This window comes from Trichechus manatus, unplaced genomic scaffold (genome assembly GCF_000243295.1).
Source record: "Trichechus manatus latirostris isolate Lorelei unplaced genomic scaffold, TriManLat1.0 scaffold00003, whole genome shotgun sequence".
Taxonomy (NCBI): Eukaryota; Metazoa; Chordata; class Mammalia; order Sirenia; family Trichechidae; genus Trichechus; species Trichechus manatus.
This window is the reverse complement of record NW_004443939.1, coordinates 23,649,555-23,668,622: the sequence shown is the minus strand read 5'-3', so window position 1 is coordinate 23,668,622 and position 19,068 is coordinate 23,649,555.

The following is a 19,068-nucleotide window of genomic DNA, read 5'->3' as shown; positions in this document are numbered from 1 at the left end:
AGCCTACTGGACTGTGAGAGAATAAACTTCTCTTTGTTAAAGCCATCCACTTGTGGTATTTCTGTTATAGCAGCACTAGATGACTAAGACAGTCATTATTTTGATAGTGTCTAGCAAAGATCCCAGTTGTTAATGGATGGAAAATGAATGAGTAAATATGATTGAGCAGTTGACTAAATAGTCAATATTCATACTCATTCAACTAATAGTGTTAGTTAGGCACAGCAAGGTGCTGGGAATACAACGATGAACAAAGCTGGCCTGGTCTTTGCTCTCATAGAGCTTACAATCTGGTGAAGGAGAAGAACAATAATTATCAGTTTTAGAGGGTGTTTTTTTCTTGATTGATGGAATGCATGTTAAATCAAGTCAGTTAATACATTTTCCATTATCATTTTTTAACACTACTAAATGAAACAAGATTTTAATTTCCACAAAGGGCTATTAAATATGACATCAACATACAGTAATTAGAAAATATATGAGGGTTTTATTTCTTGTTTTCTTGTTGGAGTTATGAAAGGGAAAAAGGGATAGAGATGGGTAGAATAAATAAATTTCTAGTAAGGGCTCTCAGAAGCTCATTTTGTTTTTCAAAAAAACTATACAGACACAGTCGCACAAACACACAACACACACGTATCTTAATTATTAGTGGATTCTGGTGGAAAAACAAATCCAAGCAAGGAGATGGTGATTCTAATGCCAGATCTGCCACTAAGCAATTCTGTGTCAATACATTATTAAATCTGTCCCTTCACAGCATACAGAGCTCTAAAATGAAGGCTGTGAGAGATAATAAATGTAAAATTAATAACTATAAAAATACAATGATTTTGAAAATACTAGATTATCCACTTCAGGCAAAGGAGCATATACTGAGCACCTCCTCTGTTAGGTACACCGGCCACATTAACTTCAATAAGGAATCTGGGAAGAGCTAATTTGTAGAGAGACGATGAGTTTGGTTCTAGCTTCAAAGGCAACAGGTTTGGGGTTCTTTTTGTTTTGTTTTGTTTTGTTTTTTTGATTACTTGCTTTATTATGGGGCAGTGTATCATTTTGTTGTACATAGGGTCACCATGAGCTGGAAATGACTCAACGGCACCTAACAACAACAACATTACTTGCTCAACTGCAACTTTTTCGGAAGAAGAAAGAGTAAAGAGGGACGATCCAAATAAATATCCAAAGATATTTATTTTTTTATTTCTATTTATTCTTTGAGTTTTTAGGGGAGAATTTTGCAGTACCTCCTGACATTATCCACAGTGTCCACAGTTGAGGGGACCACACAAATGGAGTCAGGAATCCCTACTGAAGATACTCAGAGGAAATTCTAACTTATTTTTAAGGGATTGGGGAAACCATTTTCAAAGTGCATCACGTAGAAATAGTCTCAGCACTGACGTTGTCAGCAACAGTGGATAAGTGGGGGCCTTTAAACAAGCCACTTAATGAAACTAGTAGGCCTCTCAGTGGAGTTTCTCAATGAGGCAGGAAGGAGAATAAAAACAAGCTCTAATCACCAGAAAGTCTTTAACTTGTTGTATTTTTATTACATGCTAGAATTTGACACTAAATTGAACTTAGGTTAATGTAAGTAAAAAACTACTGTATCAACCTAATGTCATTTATTCTACAAATTCTGATGAAATTTGAAAATCTCTGGAAGGTTGGGGAATAATTGCCTTGATGCTGAAATCTTGCCTTTTGCCACCCTGTCAATAAATTATATTGTACATACCAGCTGTACATGCCACATGTAGTGAAATCAATAGAATGGACTCCTAGTCCCTTTTTCTTATTAAGACTTGCATGCTATTTGAGTTATATTTATAATGATAGTTTATAAATTAATGGTTTGTTTGGCTGGCCTAGTAACTTGCATTCAAATCATCTGAATTTTGATGGCAAACTTTCTTTTTAGAAAACTAAATACAAGAAAACAAGGAGAAAGAAAGGATCATAATTTTGTTTATTTGCTGGTGACTTGTTTTCCTTTATCCCAAGAAAGAAGAAACCTGCTTATGTTTTGATACTGCTGTTTATCTGTCAGATGGTGCAGGCAGGAGCCAGCTGTTTCCCATAAAGATATCTTGGGAAATAGCAATGGAGCTGTCTACAATGGCAGTTGCTAAGTTGCTATCTGATACCATTTCTAGGGGGTAGTTCCTGTTGAAACGTTGTAGGAGGGTTTTCTAAAGAATAGGCCAATATGCCAAGAAAGGTTAGTGTTGATACATGCCAAAGTCAATGCAAAATAAGTAGAGAGAAAAAGAAAATCTTCTTTGAGGGAGGAAGGAAAGGTTCAGAAGATGGTTTAGACAATGTCCACGTACTTTGGGAGGGGAATTGGTTAAACAGGTCTGGTATTAGGGATGAAAGTTGAGAGCTATGGTTACAGCCACTGATGCCCAGATCTTAGCAGATGTTTTCATAACAGCAGAGGTGCTTGGGATTTGAGCTTGACGACGGAGGGAAGAGAAAGCAAAGCTCAGAAGATCTTACATGCCTTGGAGCTGAGTAATTTTACCTAGGTTGACTTTCCACTGAAGAGCATTAAGGAATTCTCCCAGGAGTCACCAAAAAAAAGAATAATGCCTCCACAAATGGAGCCCTGGACACTGGTATGGCCTCCATATGGCTGGAAGAAGGTAAAACAAATGTAGCAGTTCCAGAGGAGGGAGCCCAGGGAAGGGGAACACTGAAACTATGTTCCATGAGAAATGGACTTGGAGAAAAAGAGTTCACGCGAGACAGGACAAGCTTTCCCCAAATGTTTTAAGAGCTATCATGTAGAAAGTCTTATCCTATGAGTTTCTGAAAACTAGATTATAACACACAGGAAGAAGTCACAAGATGTAGATTTCATCTGGACAGAAGTAAAACCAATATGTTGGAGAAGCAAAATGTGTGGGTATAAACATAAATGAAAGTTTACTTTTGTCCCCTAATGTCTCATTAAACCTGCTCATTGGGAGCAATCATTCCCTGCCTTGAGTGAAAATGGGCAAGTGCATGACTTTTTGGTCCCTTTTAGCTAAAAGAAAGTTCTACAGACACTTAAAGTCAAAAGTACAGTCTCAACCCAGTAATTACAGTGGTGGGGATATTGAAGGGAATGGCACTCCTCTATTTCTCTGTCTCTTGCTTCTCCTTCCCCAGCTTGTTCATTGTGGTTTCTGCAAGGCAGAAGCAAAGGAAGGAAGGAGTGGTGAGGGGGCAGGAAAAGCCATACTTGGCGCTCTGTTACAACAGCTTCACACTGTCTGGGTCTGTATGACTCTTTTGCGTGTTCCTCAAGGGTCCTTCCCCATTCCCAGTGGTCTCATGTCTGCAGTTCCCTTTACTTGGGTGAATGCAATCTAGTATGGCAGTCACTCCTTTCTCCTCTGCCCTTAGGAAACTACCTCCAATTTCTCTTCTGTTGGGGGCCTAGTGTCTTTTTGTGGCCCTGTTGAACAAGACCTAAGTAAACACCCACACCTGCTTGCTTTTACACACACACACACACTCTGAAAATGCAGGTCCTTTTCAATGGTGCAGCATCTTTCCTCTGCTCCATTGGCAAAGAAGCTGGCGAAGCTTTTCTCTCTTTGTCCTCCCTTGATGGAGTCTGACTCCTGCCCACTATGCCCGCCAACTAGAGGAAGCAAGTGTCCAGCTCTCTAAGTGGACCAATTGAAGCCCCTTTCATTTGAACTGAAATGATGGGAACGGAGGGACCCTCCAACTCTTTCCCCACAAAATCCTTTTCAGTAACCAACAACTTGATCCTTTTATGCCCTCTATGTTGCAGACAAGTCATCTAACAATTTCTTGGCCATAGGGTCTGTCTCATAACTCATTTTGGAATGTGGCAAGAGAAACTGAAGTAAGAAGAGTTCCATGTTAATACTTTATTACCCAAAGGGGAAGTTTTTCATATAAATAATACAGTATTTATCATGTTGAGTTACGGGCTGGATTCAATTGGCGGTTTCCAAACTATATGTTGGTCAAGTTTTGCAATTTTATGGTAGTGCCTTGGGGACAGCAGGGAGCCTTAAGTAGTGCTCCAGCTCCTCCACCTTCCTTTCAACTGAAGCAAGTCTGCTTTTATCTGGTTTGTATGTTGAGTTTTTATGTAACATTTCATTGGGAGTGGCTGCAAACCCAGCAGAATCATCTTGACCAATTCATTCACTTATTTGCCAGCTACAAGCAGGCACCAGGCTGAGCCCTTTCCCTCCGATCCTAGGAGTTCAGAACTGCTATGTCAGCTAATCAGAGTTTCCAATTACAATCAAAATAGACCTTTTTAGATCAGCCACTTACTGGAGGAACTTGAGGGAGTTACTGAAATACTCTATATCTTAGTTTTCTCATCTGTTAAATATCTATCTAGTAATATTGTTTTTAATCGTGCATGTCAATTGCAAAACATAGTTATCAATTGCCTAACATAGTTATCATCATTGGTTCTCAGGAAATCACAGTTATGTGGCCTTTCAAGGCTGTCTTGGAAATTAATGAGCTAAATTCTCAGAACCATCCTCTACTGTGTCACTGGTTTGAAGGAATCTGCTTTGGTGACACCTGTGCCAAGGGGGTTCTGTGTTCTCTCAAACTGTTCCCTTCTCCTACTCCCTAAGTGAGAGACTAAAACAGAGAGTTTCCTTGGAGCTTTTTACCATGAGTACAGGGCACAAAGGGCCCAGCTGGGCAGCTGTTCCTAACCAGAAACCTGAGCAAACCTCATTCCTGGATAGCCCAGAAATGTTCTCCCCAACTTAAGTGCAGACCAGCCAAAAGGCATTAGAAGAAAGCTCTATAAAGATAAAAGAAATTAACAACTGTTAAAAATTCTGCTTGGAAATTGCAGTCACCTCAAGTCTACCAACTCCCAACATCTCTTAGTGCCTCCAGGCAGTAATCTCCAATACATAACTCCCAGATGAAGGATGGATCCGATCTTGGTAGCCCTCACAGTACCTAACACAGTGCTGAATTGCCCCTTCTTGGGTAGGGCTGATCATTCCTTGGACATAAAATATAGCAAAAGTGGCAAAAAAAATTGGGCTTATCTGTAAAAACACTGCCCTGGATTTGACTCTGTCCTACCACTTACTATCTGTACCAGGCTCATCTTTGGTGCTGCCTCAGAGCTGCACAGCTCTGCCCACCTTCTAGGCCACTTGACCTACTTCCTGCTCTGAGCAGCTCAACAACATAAAGCCCAAGGTGTTCCCTTGTGACACTGCCTGTGGTCTCTGCCTCCATTGAGCCCTCTGTGGCAGAACTCATAACTCCAGACCCAGGTCTTTTCCAAAGTGGTTGCCCATAGGGGACAGGTGACACAAACTGAAGTGCAAGATAATTAATGCCCAGATGTTGATCAAAGTGACAGGAGATAGGAAGGAGACATCAGATAAATTGCTTGCTCTCCCTCCCCGCAATGGGTTGTTCCATTATGCAGTGGTTCCAAAGGGTCTCTGCAGAGACATCCCATGTGACCAAGACAGCTGTGTCTTCTGGAGTAGCTGTGACCAGCTCAGGAAAACACCACCTTGAATTTTCTTTCCTTCCTTCCTTGCCTCACTTCTGCTTTTCCTTCATTTCTACTTCTCTGAAATTGCACCCCGAATAAAGTGTTAGCACGTACGTTTTGTTTTCTAAGGACTTGGAATAAGACACTAGTTTTGTGATCTTAGTAAATTACTTAACCAATCTCAGCTCCAAATTCCTCATCTTTAACATGGAAACAATAGAAGTACCTTCTTCATAGGGATGTTTTGAGGATTGGATGAGATAATGTACAGACAATCTTGGGGGAGTTTTTGATCAATGATAGCTATTACTGTTGCTCCTCTAAGCAGTGTTAAAGAGGCATTCCCCACATAGTGGAGGGACTAAAGCTTTCCAGTGCTGCCTGTGACCCAATGGCTTAATTTGTCTAATTCTGTGGTTCATTAATAGGAAGCTCACTGCTGCTGCACAGCTAAGCCAAAGTCAGCAGAGCAGAATGCCTACTCCCAACAGACAGCTGGCTTCTAGAGAAAGCAGAATGAAAAATTAACCATTCCTAGTATCTCTCCCAACCTTACTCATCAAGTATCTCTATTTCTGTAGGGAGAAGTAAAGGGTGGGACACGAAGACAGAAGTGTTTATTAGAGAAAATTCTTCCCCATGAATACCAGCAGTGATTAAGACATATTCTATCTGCTACCATGCATTGTAACACTTTATTACGTCCCACCTTGAACAACAAGTTGAGGTGGGAGGAGATATCTCAAGAGGAAATGTCATTTATTCTGGAGCAGGAAATAGGGTGACTTTTGAGGCAAAACTTCAGGGTTAGGGAAAGGAGTTAGTCCTTGGCTCAGTATACAGGTAAGATTGCATACCTCTCCAGACCATTGCAGATGGGTGGGGGAAATGACTGCGGGATATTTGTGTGTGTGTGTGTGTGTGTGTGTGTGTGTGTGTGTGTGTGTGTGTGTGTGTAAAATAGACAAACTATAGAATATTGCTGGGAACTCAGGTTTATTGGAGATGGAGAGAGACGAAAGCTGAACATACCCAGGGTGTGGTGATCAGAAGACAGACATCCTCTTCTCCTTTACACTTAGAGAATCCCCAGCTGGACCAGAGGAAGGAGTGGGGGCCTGATGTCGCCAGGGCCCTTCCTCATTAGACTGGGGTTGTACCAAGCTTTAGAACTGCCAGGTTGGTGGGAACGTATGACCAAGTCACTACGTTTCTGGAGTTTCAGTGACAGACACTATGTGGCACCAACAGCAGCCAAAGAATAGGAGTCTTCAGTAGAATGAAAAGTGTTCTCTCTTCAGAGCCATAGTTATAAAGACTGACTCCTTGGACTGAGGAAATGTAACGGTGATTCTAGAAGCTGCCATGATAGGGAGAATCTCAGAGAAGGAAGGATACACTTGTGCTGGTTAGGATGAGGTCTCAGAGTTACTTCATTTGAATATAAAAAAGAACAGGTCCTTCTTTTTCCCTCTGAACTGGTAAATTAAGATGGTTTCTGGCTTACACCATTGTTTTTTGGAGACAGGATAGCATAGTGATTAAGAGTATGTATTCTGGAGCTCAACTGCCTGGTTTTAAATCCTGGATCTGCACTTGGAAGCCATGTGACCTATGATTCAGTCTCCTTAAATGTGAAATAGGGGTGGTAGTAACTAACTCATGGGGTGCAGGGAGGATTGAAGAGAGTTAATACATGTAAGCACTTGGCACAGTGCCTAGCACATACTAAATGTCCTCTAAATGTCAGGTGTTAGTATTGATATTGCCTTGGTGCTTTTCCTAGAAGTTCAGCCTTCCTCAGTGGAAACGGAGGCTCCCAAAGGGCGTCCAGAGCAGGCTGAGCACACTCACAATCAGCACTTAATGACTGAGCCCTTTCTTCAAAAGAAAGAGACTGAGCTAAAAAGAAAGAGAGTGCCAGAATTCAGAGTTTGACACTAGGGTCCTACATTTCCAGCTGAGAGTTATTTTAAGGTCTGAGCAGGGAGTGTCATGAGCACTTGGGAGCAGCTCTGTAACCCCACAGAGAGACTCCACGGGCATGCAAATCACTGAGCAGAGCCCAGCCCAGCGTGTTCCTCGGAGATTCAGGCAGGGGTGCCCAGAGTCGATGATTTTTGTTTCCATTTCTAAGGAGAAGCTGGAGGGAGGGGAATTTGGATTCAGACAGTAAAATGAGGGGATTGGCTGAGATGATCTCTAAAGACTGTTCCAGCATTTTGTAAGGCACTGAGTCTGTAAGCATGACTAAAAGAAGGGAGATTAAAAAAATGTTCAAGGCAGGAGACTTCAGGCAGATGCTGAGGAAAATACGTCCCAACCAAATTCCTGCTGAACCTCAGAATACCCTGGTAAGGGAAATGATGCGAGTCTCACACCCGGAGTTATGGAAAATAAAATGAAGCCCATAAGGCTGGGTGAAAATCTTACACTGGCAGAATATAAGCTACTTTATCCTGCCAATCTCTCCTCATTTCACCATGGCTAGAAGTTATGTTTTGTCGAAGAAAGCTTCAAGAGGATTCGGATGGACAGTTTCAAGCGGCTACAATCAAATTATCCCTATTCTCTTTTGAAATCTCCTATTTGAACAACGGTTATTAGGCTCATTAACAGGGTAAAATAATTTGTGAATTACATTCAAGTTGTGACTTTCTGAAGATCTCAGCACACACATAATGGCCATGTTTCTAAGAAGCAGTCCAAATAGCTGTGATGTGCAGTACAGTTTGCGTATTACAAAGTCATGAAATTGGGCTGTAAAACTCCATTCAATGGATAAGGATATTAAAATGGAATTAAAATATTGTTGCAAGAGAGGAATTCTTGTGCCTCAGGAGATGAAAGATGTGGGAAACTTTGGCAACAGCCAGGATGAGACGAGCAGCTGCTGTACAAATCTCCTTGCTATTGTTCTACCAGAGAATCCCTGAAGTTTCCAATCCAGGATCTCTTGCCCTACTACACAAGCACCAATTATTCTGCCAGGATGTTGGCTCAGCACTCAACACAGGAGCTGAAGCCACTCTAGCCCGTCCACCAGCAAAGCCTTAGGCTCACCATGCTTGTTCTCTGTTAGCCATTCAGTCTACGATGGCCTTTGTCACCCTGCTTATCATTCCTTCTTTGATGGAAAAAATAAGGAAAGGGAAGAGAAACTGTATGAGATATCATCTGAAATCCGAGACGACGGTCTTCCTCTAGTGCTGCCTATGCCGCTCATGCAGGTTTCAATGTCGTCACACCCAGCACAGTTTAGTAGCATTAATGTTAAGGCTCCACCTAGGGCAATCCTCTCTTGAGACACAGAAGACATGCCTATTAGCACAGATTCCCTTTATCTCCAGCTGTCAGACTCTTCAGGAAAGGGATCCTCATATGAAAACAAAAATGAGCTCTAACAACACCAAATATATCAAGTCTTTCCTATATGGGGGGAGTCCCTGGGGGTGCAAATGGTTAACACACTCGGCTGCTAATCAAAAGGTTGGAAGTTCAAGTCCACCTAGAGGTGCCTCAGAAGAAAGGCCTGGTAATCTATTTCTGAAAAATTAGTCAATGAAAACCCTATGGAGCACAGTTGTACTCTGACACACAATGGTCAGAGTTGACTCCAGGGCAACTGGTTAGTTGGGTCCTGTTTCAAGAAGAAGCAGCCGCATCCATGAAGGTTAGCACTCCAGGCAGTGGAAATATAGCCCCCAAAACAATTTGTTGTCCCCATCTCTTGGTCACTCAGTGACTCAAATTTCCCACCTGAAAATTAAAAAACTTAGGCTCAAGCCAGTGTCTCTGTGACCAGCCAAAATGCCTGAATATTTGAAAATATGTGGATGCAGGGTACCAAGTGCACTCATCCAGATGACTGACTCACATTTTGGCAATAGCATAATGCCAAATAGCATTTCGGTCAAAGATTTCATGGAATTAAAAAAAAAAAACAGCAAAAGGAATTTTTGGTGTAAACAAAATAGACCCAATTGTCTGTTATAATTTTTTGAACCCCCAGGGCTGGTTTAGCTCTGAGTGTATCTTGGTTCATTTGCTCCCAGGCCACCTTCCTCATTCTTCCTCAACCTTTACTGTAACATGTGCAGTGAAAAGAAGATCAAAGACCTGAGTTCAAATCCCAGCCTACTATGAAAGCTTTTTGGCCTCTCTCAGCCTCAACTGTATCATCTGTAAAATGAGAATGAAAATAACCTATCTTGAGGCATTCGTTGTGAGAAGTAAACGAAATGTACTTTAAGTCTCCAGCTCACAGCAGACATTCAATAAATAAACAGTAGCTTAATGAGGACAAGCCCAGCATGAATTAGCACCTGAAGAGGCAGAATCATTTATCTTGAAGCTGCAGTTTAAGCTCCCTCCACAATCCCTTTGAGCCCTGGTGGTGCAGTGGTTAAAAGCTCAGCTGCTAACCAAAAGGTTGGCAGCTTGAACCCACCAGCTGCTCGTTGGAAACCCTATGGAGCAGTTCTACTTTGTCCTATAGGGTCGCTATGAGTGGGAATCGACTCAACAGTAACGGGGTTGATTTTTTGGTTTTATGATCCCTTACTGTCTGTGCTGTGATTAATTACTTTTTTGTGTGGCCTTTCTAGCCATGGTCTTGTAACTCCCACCCAGGTGAATGTGTGATAGGGTAATTGTGGCCTACCAAGAAGATTGGTCATTTTTGCCTTAAAAGAGAGCCAATTCCAAGGCAGAAAGGAGGAGTCCACCGTCACCAAGGAAGAAGAAACCAGCAGGAGAGACAGGGCAGAAGTAGACAGCACGGTGGGCTTCAGCCCAGAGAGAGAGAAAGCTGAGTGCCTTTGGGCAGAGACTGAGGGCCAGGGAGAGGCGTGCCTGCGAGCATGGCTGGGAAGAGGCTATCCTGATGGAAGAACTGTATCCTGAGTGTTCTTGAGCCTGAATTGTAACTGTTACTTCCCTAATAAACCCCATCATCATCAGTATGGTCTGTGAGTTCTGTGTGGCCATTGCAATGAATTATCGAACCCAGTAGAGTGTTGTGGGAGGGACGGTTGGTGCCAGAATTTACCGGTAGAGATGGCAGAGAGAGGAGGTATGTCTGACCCGCGCCTCATAGGAATCAGCCTTGGGCTGCTGATCTTGATTCTCCCTTCCCCTTGTGAAGTTGGAGGAGGTCAGAACTGCCCATAGGGTTTCTAAGGCTGTAATCTTTACAGAAGCTGACTACCACATCTTTCTCCTGCAGAGCAGCTGGTGGGTTCCAAACTCTGATCTTTCAGTTAGTAGCTAAGAGCTTTAACCACTGTGCCACCAGGGTTCACTACTATCCTAGTGTTTCTCAAAGTGTGATCTCTGACCATCTGCTGCAGAAACCCCCAGGCAGCTTATAAGAGATGAGACTTCTGGCATCCACCCTAGATGTGGTGAATCAGAATCTCTGGGAATTACCATTTCTAACATCTACCCCAGCCTCCAGATGACTCTTGAGTACCCTAAAATTTGAGAACCACCAAGTTAGAGTACTGTTTAGATCTTGTTGTTGTTGGGTGCCATCAAGTCAATTTTGACTTATAGCAACCCAATATGACAGAGTAGAACTGTCTCACAGAGTTTTCTAAGCTGTAATCTTTATGGGAGCAGATCACCAGGTCTTTCTCCTGCAGAGCTACTGGTAAGGTTTGAACCTCCAACTTTTAAGTGAGCAGCTGAGTGCTTAACCATTGCACCGCCAGGGCTCCTTATTTAGAACTTATTACCTTTTTTATTCATTTGTTTGTAAATATGGGTCATACGTTTCAATGACTTTTAAACACTCTCTATAGTTCCTGAGTCCCAAGCTCTACAGGTCCTCTGAAACACTAGGTAATATGGTCAGTTGGGATAGTTCAAAAAGCCAGTTAAGGTAGTTCATAGAGAAACTCTTTTTTTTTCCTTGACTTACTAGCCAACTGAGTAATTTTGTGCTCTCTATCATTTAGGCACAATATGCAACACTTATCTAATTCCCTGGCCTACTAAACGTAATTTTATGTTATTTACTTATTTAGCTTAATAAAACCCTAACTACTGTAGAAAGTGTCTGGTCTAAAACCACTCATTCTTAGACTTGATGATCTAAGAGAAACTCCTGACACAGGAGCACTGAAGTCTTGAGCTGACAGTTGTATAGAGAGAAATTATTCAGCAGGCATGAGATATTGGGCTAATGTGGATACAGGTTAGTAAAGATAAGAATCCGAGTAGCAAAAGCTGGCCACTTACTTGGTAATGGAATAATGCAGCCCTGGGAGTAACCAGTTTAATCAACCAATTACTGTGGAGTTGATTTCAATTTATGACAACCGCATGTGTGTTAAGAGTAGAACTGTGCTTCATAGAGTTTTCAGTGGCTGATTTTTCGGAAATAGATCACTCAGCCTTTCTTCTGAGGTGTTTCTGGGTGGACTTTAATCGCCCACCTTTCTGTTAGCAGCCAAGAATGTTAAGCCTTTGCACTACACAGGGACTCCAGCCCCGGGAGTATGTGCTGAAAACGTAAAAACGGAGCTGGCAGAGCTGTCAGGCTGCCAGAGTGTTCATCTAGCAGTGAAACCAGGGAAGCACTTTGAAGCCTGAAAATTAAGTGAACCAATTTCTCTGGCAAAGACTGGGAGCCCCCTTTCAGCATGAGTGCAGCCTTTAAGAAAATGGGCCCCACAGCTGAACTGTGATATGGAGAACTTGGAGAGAGGCCACAAAAGGCAATCAAGATGAATCAGGCTTTGGAGGAATGAATTCTTCTAGGGACTGGTCTTCAGACTAGAGTGATAGCACTGTGGGCTGGGAGGGTGGGTGTACAGGGGAGATTAACAATGCTTTTAGATAGTAAGCAATAATTAGGAGTTTCAATATTTCTATTAAGAACATCAAAAGAAAAAGCTTGGGCTGAACTTCAACAGAAATTATGCTTGAAACTGAAAGACTGGGAGCAAGGGAGAGTGTTACTGTGTTTTATGGAAAGCTTTAATGCTGCTTTCCCACCTCAGAGCACCCAATTCTCTCTGCCTTCCACTCACCTCACCCCCTCACTCTAGTAGTACCACTTCTTTATTTAGGGTTGATCATATGCCAGAGTCTCTGGGTGGTACAAACGGTTAATGTACTGAGCTGCTAACCAAAAGGTTGGAGGTTCAAGTTCAAGAACAAATCTGGCATCTTGGAAGAAAGGTCTGGAAATACACTTCTGAAAAAGCAGTCACATATAGGGTCAACATGAGTCAAAATCAACCTGAAGGCAATTGTTTTTTTTGTTATATTCCAGATACTGGGCTGATTGCTTTATATTTATTATCCCATTTAATCTTCATGGTATTAAATGTGGGTATTGCAAGGTTAAGTATTGGCATGCTCATTTATAGAAAACAGGCTCAGTGAGATTATGCAACTTTCCCAAGGTCACATGGTCAGAGAGTGGCAGAACCAATCTGTCTCACTCCAAGTCTCTCAACACTATTTTATCCTGCCTACTTATCTGTGGCTTACATTTCTTGTTGAAAGTGAAGAGGACTTGAAGTACTTACTGATGAAGATCAAAGACTCCAGCCATCAGTATGAATTTCACCTCAACATAAAGAAAACAAAAATCCTCACAACTGGACCAATAAGCAATATCATGATAAATGGAGAAAAGACTGAAGTTGTCAAGGATTTCATTTTACTTGGATCCACAATCAATACCCATGGAAGCAGCAGTCAAGAAATCAAAAGATGCATTGCATTGGGCAAATCTTCTGCAAAAGACCTCTTTAAAGTGTTAAAAAGCAAAGATGTCACTTTGAGGACTAAGGTGAGCCTGACCCAAACCATGGTATTTTCTATCACCTCATATGCATGCAAAAGCTGGACAATGAATAAGGAAGACTGAAGAAGAATTGATGCCTTTGAATTATGGTGTTGGCGAAGAATATTGAGTATACCATGGACTGTCAGAAGAATGAACAAATCAGTCTTGGAAGAAGTAGAACCAGAATGCTCCTTAGCATCAAGGATGGGGAGACTTCATCTCACATACTTTGGACATGTTATCAGGAGGGACCAGTGCACGGAGAAGGATATCATGTTTGGTAAAGTAGAGGGTCAGTGAAAAAGAGGAAGACCTTCAACAAGACAGATTGACACAGTGGCTGCAACAATGGGTTCAAGCATAGCAATAATTGTGAGGATGGCACAGGACTGGGCAGTGTTTCATTCTGTTGTATGTAGGGTCGCTATGAGTCGGAAATGACTCAACGGTACCTAACAACAACACTTCTCTGTGGAGTCTGTAGGTGGCTCAAACAGTTAAACACTGAACTTCTAGCTGAAAGCTTGGCAGTTTGAACCCATCCAGAAGCACCTTAGAAGACAGGCCTGGCTATCTGCTTCCAGAAGGTCACAGCCTTGAAAACCCTATAGAGTGCAGTTTTACTCTGCAACACATCGGGTTACCATGAGTTGGAACTGACTCCATGGCAACTGGTTTGGTTTTTTTATTTTCTGAAACTATGCTTTTTGTGTGTGTGTATGTGTGTTTTAGATGAAGGTTTACAGAGCAAGCTAGTTTCTCATTAAACAATTAATCCACCACGTGTTGGTCAGTTTGTTGTACTGTAGGGGCTTGCGGGTTGCTGTGATGCTGGAAGCTATGCCACTGGTATTCAGATACCAGGAGGGTCACTCATAGCAGAAAGGTTTCAGCTGAGCTTCCAGACTAAGATAGACTAGGAAGAAGGACTTGGCAGTCTACGTCTGAAAGGAATGAGCCAGTGAAAATCTTATAAATAGCAGCAGAACATTGTCTGATACACTGCTGGAAGATGACCCCCTCAGGTTGGAAGGCACTCAAAAGACGACTGGGGAAGAGCTGCCTCCTCAAAGTAGAGTTGACCTTAATGACATAGATGGAGTCAAGCTTTCAGGACCTTCATTTGCTTATGTGGCACAAGTAAAAATGAGAAGAAACAGCTGCAAACACTCATTAATAATCAAAATGTGGAATGTATGAAGTATGACTCTAGGAAAATCAGAAATCATCAAAAATGAAATGGAATGCATAAGTATCGATATCCTAGGTATTAGTGAACTGAAATGGACTGGTATTGGCCATTTTGAATCAGACAAACATGGTCTGCTATGCTGGGAATGACAAATTGAAGAGGAATGGTGTCGTGTTCATCATCAAAAAGAACATTTCAAGATCTATCCTGAAGTACAATGCTATCAGTGATAGGATAATATCCATAAACCTACAAGAAAGACCAATTAATATGACTACTATTCAAATTTATGTACCAACGACTAAGGCCAAAGATGAAGAAGTTGAAGATTTTTTTACCAGCTTCTGCAGTCTGAAATTGATCGAATATGCATTCAGGATGCATTGATAATTGCTGGTGACTGGAATGCAAAAGTTGGAAACAAAGAAGGAGGATCCATAGTTGGAAAATATGGCCTTGGTGATAGAAACGATGCCGGAGAGCCCGTGAGAGAATTCTGCAAGACCAAGGACTTCTTCATTACAAATACCTTTTTTCACCAACATAAATGGGAACCATACACATGGACCTCACTAGATGGAATACACAGGAATCAAATTGACTACATTTGTGGACAGACAATGGAGAAGCTCAATATTAGTCAGAACAAGGCCAGGGGCTGACTGCAGAACAGACCATCAATTGCTCATATGCAAGTTCAAGCTGAAACTGAAGAAAATTAAACAAGCCCATGAGAGCCATAGTACGACCTTGAGTATATCCCACCTGAATTTAGAGACCATTTCAAGGTTAGATTTGATATGTTGGACACTAATGACCAAAGACCAGACGAGGTGTGGAATGATATCAAGGACATCATACATGAAGAAAGTAAAAAGACAGGAAAGAAAGAGAGGACCAAAATGGATGTCAGAAGAGACTCTGAAACTTGTTCTTAAATGTTGAGTAGCTAAAGCAAAAGGAAAAAATGATGAAGTAAAAGAACTGAACAGAAGATTTCAAAGGGTGGCTCCAGTAGACAAAGTAAAGAATTATAATGACATGTGCAAAGAGCTGGAGATAGAAAACCAAAGGGGAAGAACATGCTTGGCATTTCTCAAGCTGAAAGAACTGAAGAAAAAATTCAAGTCTTGAGTTGCAATAGTGAAGGATTCTCTGGGGAAAATATTAAATGACACACGAAGTATCAAAAGAAGATAGAAGGAATACACAGAGTCATTATACTAAAAAGAATTGGTCGACATTCAACCATTTCAAGAGGTAGCACATGATCAGGAAACAATGGTATTCAAGGAAGAAGTCCAAGCTGCACTGAAGGCACTGGCGAAAAACAAGCCTCCAGGAATTGACGGAATATCAACTGAGACGTTTCAACAAACAGGTGCAGTGTTGGAAGTGTTCACTCATCTATGTCAAGAAATTTGGAAAAGAGCTACCTGGCCAACTGACTGGAAGAGATCCATATTCATGCCTAGTCCCAAGAAAGGTGAGCCAACCAAATGTGGAAATTATCAAACAATATAATTAATATCACACGCAAGTAAAATTTTGCTGAAGATCACTCAAAAGCGGCTGCAGCAGTATATCAATAGGGAACTGCCAGAAATTCAGGCCAGGTTCAGAAAAGGACGTGGAACCAGGGATACCACTGTTGATGTCAGATGGATGCTGGCTGAAAGCAGAGAATGCTAGAAAGGTGTTTTATCTGTGTTTTATTGACTATGCAAAGGCATTCGACTGTGTGGATCATAACAAATTATGGATAACATTTCGAAGAATGGGAATTCCAGAACACTTAATTGTGCTCATGAGGAACCTATATATAGATCAAGAGGCAGTCGTTCAAACAGAACAAGGGGACACTTCGTGGTTTAAACTCAGGAAAGGTGTGTGTCAGGGTTGTATCCTTTCACCATACCTACTCAATCTGTATGCTGAGCAAATAATCCGAGAAGCTGGACTACAGGAAGAAGAATAGGGCATCAGGATTGGAGGAAGACTCATTAACAACCTGCGTGATGCAGATGACACAACCTTGCTGAAAGCGAAGAGGACTTGAAGCACTGGTGAAGATCAAAGACCATAGCCTTCAGTATGGATTACACCTCAACATAAAGAAACAGAAATCCTCACAACTAGACCAATAAGCAACATCATGATAAACGGAGAAAAGATTGAAGTTGTCAAGGATTTCATTTTACTTGGATCCACAATCAACATCCATGGAAGCAGCAGTCAAGAAATCAAAAGACGCATTGCATTGGGCAAATCTGCTGCAAAAGACCTCTTTAAATTGTTGAAAAGCAAAGACGTCAGCTTGAAGACTAAGGTGCGCCTGACCCACCGCATGGTATTTTCAACTGCATCATATGCATGCGAAAGCTGAACAATGAATAAGGAAGACAGAAGAAGAATAGACACCTTTGAATTGTGTTGGTGAAGAATATTGAATTATACCATGGACTGCCAAAAGAATGAACAAATCTGTCTTGGAAGAAGTACAACCAGAATACTCCTTAGAAGTAGGGATGGCGAGACTATGTCTTACATACTTTGGACATGTTGCCAGGAAAGAAGGATCAGTTCCTGGAGAAGGACATCTTGCGTGGTAAAGCAGACAGTCAGCGAAAACGAGGAAGATCCTCAGTGAGATGGGTTGACACAGTGGCTACAACAATGGGCTCAAGCATAATGATTGTAAGCATGGCGCAGGACCGGGCAGTTTTTCGTTCTGTAGTACATAGGGTCACTATGAATCAGAACTGACTCGACGGCACTTAACAACAACAAACAATACATACAGTGTTGTGCGACATTGGTTGCCAACCCCACGATGGACATGTCAACACTCCCCTTTTCAACGTTGGATTTCCCATTTCCATTCGTCCAGCTTTCCTGTCCCCTCCTGCCTTCCTGTCCTTGCCCCTGGGCTGGTGTGCCCATTTAATCTCGAATACATTGTTGAGCTACACATATTATTGTTTTATGGACCTGTCTAATCTTTGGCTGAAGAGTGAACTTCAGGAGTGACCTGAGTACTGAGTTAAAAGGGTATCCGGGGGTCATACTCTCAGGTTTTCTCCAGTCTGTGTCAGACCAGTAAGTCTGGTCCTCTTTTGTGAGTTTCAATTTTGTTCTACATTTTTTTCCAGTTCTATCTGGGACCCTCTATTGTGATCCCTGTCAGAGCAGTCAGTAGCGGTAGCTGGACACCATCTAGTTGTGCTGGACTCAGTCTGGTGGAGGCTGCGGTAGTTGTGGTCCATTAGTTATTGTTTTTTTCAGCCATCTGTAGCCCAAGAGGCCAGTGTGGCTGGAAGCCAGTGAGTGAGTTGGGGAGAGGATCAGAGATGAGGCCAGAGCAGTAATGGGATGAGAGTGTAGGTGGCACCCAATGATAAGTGCCCTTCGAGGCCACAGAGGATGTTGGCTTTTCTTCTGAATGTGAAGGGAAGCCATTTGAAGGGCTTTGAGACCGAGAATTGCTAACTTAAGTTTTAAACAGATCTGTGTGAACAGATTTCGGGGAAGGAAGGGTAGAAGCCAGGAGAATAGTTGTACTGCTATTTTAATAGTCTAGATGAGAGGTGGTGGCTTGTATCTAGGTGTTAGTTGTGAAGACGGGGAGAAGTCAGTGGGTTATAGAGATATTCCAAGGGTAAAACAAATACTCTGTGCTGATGAATGATAAGTGATATGCCCAAGGTCACACAGCTAGTAAGCGACTGGGCTGGGACTGGAACAAGAGTTTGACTATCTGAAACCAAACCCTGTGATCTTGCCACTAACTTCTATGAGCCATGGCCACAAGTTACAGAGAAAGGGATTTCCTATACCTAAGGCCAAAATATAAGACGTTTCCAGCATGTGATATTTATAACCGAGGTGTGTGTGTTTCCTATATGTCCATTGCCTCTTCTCCTCTCATACAAAAGAGAGGAGAGCTGGCAACAGATTCTTCAAAATACAGGTATAAAAACAATTACTACCCAAACATTTTTTCCCAGCTTGAAGACTGACGGTACAAGGCCAGCTGCTGGCCTAGAACAGCTACCATGGGTCTTGGTGAATGGTGAATTTTATGTTTTAAACTGTTAAAATGGTAGAGGGTGATAGGAGTCACTCAATAAATGAAAGACTTTGTGGCCACATTTACACAGCAAAAGCCAAGTGGAAGACTGAGCAATTACCTAGTAACTGCAGGCTGGGGAGTCATCCAATTTGGGTAACTCAGATAAAAGCATGTGCCTTGGCTGCTTCTCTCACCTAAATTACTCAATAATGGTCCATCTGTCTGTTTTGCTTAGTTGTAGCGAACAAGAAACAGGTCTATCCCAGTGAGAAACCTTCCATGGGTCAGAGTGTAGCCCAGGCTGAGGGAAAGGCTGCTCTCAGGATAACCTGCCTCCAAACTGGTATGTGATTGTTAACTATGGTAAAGAATCTGCTCTGTCAGTGCCCTGTGCTATTGTAGGTTCTAGAGACCCTGAGATGAACAGTCTCTACTCTGATGCTTCTCAAAGTCTAGCATTGAGATCA